Source organism: Macaca thibetana, chromosome 14 (genome assembly GCF_024542745.1).
Source record: "Macaca thibetana thibetana isolate TM-01 chromosome 14, ASM2454274v1, whole genome shotgun sequence".
Classification (NCBI taxonomy): Eukaryota; Metazoa; Chordata; class Mammalia; order Primates; family Cercopithecidae; genus Macaca; species Macaca thibetana.
In genome coordinates, this window is record NC_065591.1 from 110,495,962 (window position 1) to 110,501,989 (window position 6,028).

A 6,028-nucleotide genomic window follows, 5' to 3' on the forward strand; every position below is an offset into this window, starting at 1 on the left:
GTGGCATAGCTTTTCTTTTCTTTTTTTTTTTTTTTTTGAGACGGAGTCTCGCTGTGTCTCCCAGGCTGGAGTGCAGTGGCGTGATCTCGGCTCACTGCAAGCTCCGCCTCCCGGGTTCACGCCATTCTCCCGCCTCAGCCTCCCAAGTAGCTGAGACTACAGGCGCCCGCCACCACGCCCGGCTAGTTTTTTGTATTTTTAGTAGAGACGGGGTTTCACCGTGTTAGCCAGGATAGTCTCGATCTCCTGACCTTGTGATCTGCCCGTCTCGGCCTCCCAAAGTGCTGGGATTATAGGCTTGAGCCACCGCGCCCGGCCGGCATAGCTTTTCTTGGCCGGGCGCGGTGGCTCAAGCCTGTAATCCCAGCACTTTGGGAGGCCGAGACGGGCGGATCACGAGGTCGGGAGATCGAGACCATCCTGGCTAACACGGTGAAACCCCGTCTCTACAAAAAAAATACAAAAAACTAGCCGGGCGAGGTGGCGGGCGCCTGTAGTCTCAGCTACTTGGGAGGCTGAGGCGGGAGAATGGCGTGAACCCGGGAGGCGGAGCTTGCAGTGAGCTGAGATCCGGCCACTGCACTCCAGCCTGGGCGACAGAGCGAGACTCCGTCTCAAAAAAAAAAAAAAAAGAAGGTGGCATAGCTTTTCTTTAAATTCCTAAAGGTCTGTGCTACCATGCATCTAAAAAAGCCTTTCAAAGGCTCCATATAAGCATTTCTATCTCCATAGACACTTCGGCCAGACCATAAGACACAAGTGGCAGAGCCCCCTGTAATGCAGCCTGGACCTGTTTCAGAGCCTTCTCTTGTTCTGGGCCACCCTTAAAAATGGCAGCAATTCAGATTTCTCAATAGATAGGTTGAAGTACCACAGCCAAATAAAGTACATATTGCCTCCAGAATCCAAAGGGGCCTACTAAGCATTGTGCCTCTTTCTGAGTGGCAGGAGGGGCCAATTCAGCAATTTGTCCTTTACCTAGAAAGGAATTATTGCAACATGACCCAGCCCATTGGATCGCCAGAGATTTCACTGAGGAGGCAGGTCCATGATTTTTTGTTGGATTTATTTTCTATCCTCTGGCAGGCTTGAGTTTCACTAAAGTATCCAGGGTAGATGCTACGTCCTGCTCACCACGTCCATGATATTGTGGATCAGCATGATACCCCATAGAATTTAGAGGTGATGAAGGTCTCTGCACACTACGTAGAGGGATAATAGAGCCCCGACATAGGACAACGAAGTTGTATTGCTGGTCCTGCTAGCTGAAGGACAATGGCTTTTGGCAGTGTTTACTATCAGGTCCGGAAAAAAAAAAAAAAAAAGCATGTTCACTACATCGATAGCTACATACCAGGTGGCAGGGGGTGTTGATTTGCTTCAGTAAAAAGACAAACAAAACACAGTATCTGGGACAGCAGATTGCATTGAAGTCACCACATGATTAAGTTTACAATAATCCACTGTCATTCTCGATGATCCCTTTATCTTCTGAACAAACAAAATATGTGCGTTGAATGGAGCAATGGTAGGAACCACCAGCCGGCACTTTCTAAATCTTTGTTGATGGTACTAAGCGCTTCAGTCTTTTCAGGAACGTGGTATTGTTTTTGGTTTACTATTTTGATAGAGGCAGTTCTGCTGTCTTCCATTTAACCTTTTCTATCATAGTATTCCTTATTTCATGGGTCAGGGAAATAATTGGGGATTCTGTTAGTTGCTGAGGCTGTCAATTCCCACAATGCTGTGTGGACCTGGGTTCAGGGACCCACTAGGCCAACCGTGAGATGGACCCAAGCCAAAACTCCATGGATCACTTGACCAGCATAGTCTTTACTCTGAGTCATATTATTTTGGGTCTACAGTAGTCCTCAAACGTCTATTTATTTCCTCTTCCCTTGTCACCCTGGTAAATAGTCACAAGCCCTTTTGAGAAAGGCTAGAAGGCCGGGCGCGGTGGCTCATGCCTGTAATCCCAGCACTTTGAGAGGCCGAGGAGGGTGGATCACGAGGTCTGGAGTTCGAGACCATCCTGGCCAAAGTGGTGAAACCCCGTCTCTACTGAAAATACAAAAAAAAAAATGAGCCAGGGCGGTCACAAGGTCAGGTGGCATCCGCTAACACGCCTAAAAAATGTGGTGGCGGGCGCCAGTCCCAGCTAGGCTGAGGCAGGAGAATGGCGGGAACCCGGGAGGCGGAGCTTGCAGTGAGCTGAGATCCGGCCACTGCACTCCAGCCCGGGCGACAGAGCGAGACCCCGTCTCAAAAAAAAAAAAAAAAAAAAAAAAAAAAAAAAAAAAAAAAAAAAAGAAAATCCCTTGAGCCCCAGGAGGCGGAGATTGCTGTGAGCCCAGCAGGAGAATCCCTTGAACCCAGGAGGCGGAGATTGCAGTGAGCCCAGATGGCACCATTGCACTCCAGCCTGGCGACAGAGCAAGACTCCGTCTAAAAAAAGAAAGGCTAAAAGGGGGACCCAGATTCAGATTCCCTTTTATTCAAGGAGCTCTGTGTCAAGGAACTGGCTCAAGCCTTATTGAGGGGAGTTCAACAGACTAGCTCAAGTCAGAATTCTGTTCACCAGATCTAGAGCTTTTCTGTTTATACAAATCAAGTAAAACTTTCAAAGGCTGCCATCTATTTCAGTTCTAGGGACACTGGAATCAATTAGCTAACACCAAAAATATCTACAGATAAGGGCCTTTCACCAAAACTTCCAAGGAGGCCTTCTCTTTCTCTTTGAATGTTAATTGCATGTTCTTTTTAAAAAAATTTTATTATTTTTTTATGACAGAGTCTTGCTCTTGTTGCCCAGGCTAGAGTGCAATGGTGCGATTTTGGCTTACTGTAACCTCCATCTCCTGGGTTCAGGCAATTCTCCTGCCTCAGCCTCCAGAGTAGCTGGGATTACAGGCACCCATCACCACACCCAGCTAATTTTTGTCTTTTTAGTAGAGACAGGGGTTTCACCATGTTGGCCAGGTTGCTCTTGAACTCCTGACCTCAGGTGATCCACCTGCCTCGGCCTCCCAAAATGTTGGGATTACAGGCGTGAGCCACCACACCCAGCTGGCATGTCCCTAATTTTTATTTCTCTTATTCTTCTGTATGCACTCGAGGGCCTATTGTTGCTATAATTGTCACAGGTTCCTTTCCTCATGCCTTGCCCTTTTTTTTTTTTTTTTTTTTGAGATGGAGTCTCGCTCTGTCGCCCAGGCTGGAGTGCAGTGGCTGGATCTCAGCTCACTGCAAGCTCCGCCTCCCAGGTTTACGCCATTCTCCTGCCTCAGCCTCCCGAGTAGCTGGGACTACAGGCGCCCGCTACCTCGCCCGGCTAGTTTTTTGTATTTTTTAGTAGAGACGGGGTTTCACCGTGTTAGCCAGGATGGCCTCGATCTCCTGACCTCGTGATCCGCCCGTTTCGGCCTCCCAAAGTGCTGGGATTACAGGCTTGAGCCACCGCGCCCGGCCCATGCCTTGCCCTTTACCTCACTTCATCCCATGGTACTACCAGTAAAAATTTGAATTGTGACATCATGGCATGCCATGGGTCACTCACGTCCCACTCCCAGCCTCTCCTCCACCACCTCCCTTAAGGTGGTGATTGAGCTCTTCAAGTATGACCAACCCAATCCCAGAATCTAATTTTAAGAGTCTGTTTCCCAGGGCCACTTCTGGTACCAATTACTCTATCAGTCTGGATCCCAAAAAGGAACAGATGGTGCACTCGTAATAGCATAATTTAAAGAGGACTTATGTAGCATAACTTAACAAAGGGAGGAAACAGTTACCAGAAAATGAGGACAGAGCCACGTAGATTCAGATTCAGTAAGAGACCTCAGGTGGAGGGACAAAGCAGCTAGAAACAATCTTGCAGGGAGGGAATTAGAGGCAGACAAACTCTAACTAGGGAATCAGAGGACCTTACTGTCTTCCCTCTCACTGATTTCCTGGGGGGGATCCCTGGTGAGCAAACCCAAAGGGAAGCCAGGGACCAGAGGGAATGTTAGTGTGGTTCATGCAGGCCAATCTGTGGAGAACAGACCTGAAGATGTAGGCACCTGCTACACTCTCTATTCCATAATTAGATTAATGAGATAATGGAAAGGCAACCGGGGATCTAAGAATCAATACTTTCCCACAGAGTCTACAAAGAAGTCTGACCTTAGACCAGACTGTACAGTACTGTTAAGTGATTTTCTTTTTCTTTTTTTTTTTTTTTGAGACGGAGTCTCGCTCTGTTGCCCAGGCTGGAGTGCAGTGGCCGGATCTCAGCTCACTGCAAGCTCCGCCTCCCGGGTTCACGCCATTCTCCGGCCTCAGCCTCCCGAGTAGCTGGGACTACAGGCGCTGCCACCTCGCCCGGCTATTTTTTGTATTTCTTAGTAGAGACGGGGTTTCACCATGTTAGCCAGGATGGTCTCGATCTCCTGACCTCGTGATCCGCCCATCTCGGCCTCCCAAAGTGCTGGGATTACAGGCTTGAGCAACCGCGCCCGGCCTGTTAAGTGATTTTCATATCCGTTCTCTTTGCTCCTCTGATTGAAGACATGTCCCCCCACATTCCTTTATAGACGGGGTAGTGCATTGAAAGAACTGAATATGGAGACAGGTTACCTGATTTTTTTTCTTGAGACAGCGTCTCACTCTGCCCAGGCTGGAGTGCAGTGGCACAATCTTGGCTCAATACAACCTCCGCCTCCTGGGTTCAAATGATTCTCCTGCCTCAGCCTCCTGAACAGCTGAAATTACAGGTGCACGCCACCACACCTGGCTAATTTTTTCTTTTTTCTTTTTTTTTTTTGAGATGGAGTCTCGCTCTGTCACCTAGGCTGGAGTGCAGTGGTGTGATCTTGGCTCACTGTAACCTCCGCCTCCCGGGTTCAAGCAATTCTCTGCCTCAGTCTCCCGAGTAGCTGGGATTACAGGTGCCCACCACCATGCCCGGCTTATTATTATTATTTTTTTTTTTTGAGACAGTCTCATCCTGTTGCCCAGGCTGGAGTGCAGTGGCGCCATCTCGGCTCACCACAACCTCCGCCTCCTGGGTTCAAGTGATTCTCCTTCCTCAGCCTCCTGAGCAGCTGGGACTACAGGCATGTGCCACCATGCCCGGCTAATTTTTGTATTTTTAGTAGAGATGGGGTTTCACTATGTTGGCCAGGCTCATCTCGAACTCCTGACCTCGTGATCTGCCTGCCTTGGACTTCCAAAGTGCTGGGATTATAGGTGTGAGCCACTGCATCCGGCCAATTTTTGCATTTTTGTAGAGACAGGGTGTCACCATGTTGGCCAGGCTGGTCTCAAACCCCTGACCTCAAGTAATACCCCACCTTGGCCTCCCAAAATGTTGGGATTACAGGTGTGAGCCACTGCAACTGGCCAATGTACTTTTCTAATGTACAATCTGTAAATCTTTGAAGTCTCCTTAACAATTTTTTTTTTTTTTTTTTTTTGAGAGAGAGAGAGAGGAGAGACAGAGAGGAGAGAGAGAGAGAGACAGACACATACAGGGTCTCACTACGTTGCCCAAACTGGATTTGAACTCCAGGGACTCAAGTGATCCCCCAGACTTAACGTCCCGAGTAGCTGGGACTACAGGTGTGTGCCACTGGGCCCAGCTTTCTCCTTAACTTCTGAATTTACTTGAATTAAATTCTAATTTCTATTATTCTAAGTTACTACTTTTTCTATATCCTCCACAGCTCACGTAATTGATAAGAAGGTTTTAACAACTGCTCATCAATCTTCTCCATAACAGCATGTTCAGCTTTCTGCCAAACCCAACCAGGTCACAGATTCTTCTCCTTCTAGAAATTTTGGTTTCATGTTCTACTTTTAGGTCTACGATCCATTTCTTTTTCTTGATACAGTGTCTTGCTCTGTCACTCAGGCTGGAGTGTAGTGGCGCAATCTTGGCTCGCTGCAACCGCCCTCTCCCGGGTTCAAGCGATTCTTGTGCCTCAGCCTCCTAAGTACCTGGGACTACAGGCACGCACCACCACACCCAGCTAATTTTTATATTTTCAGT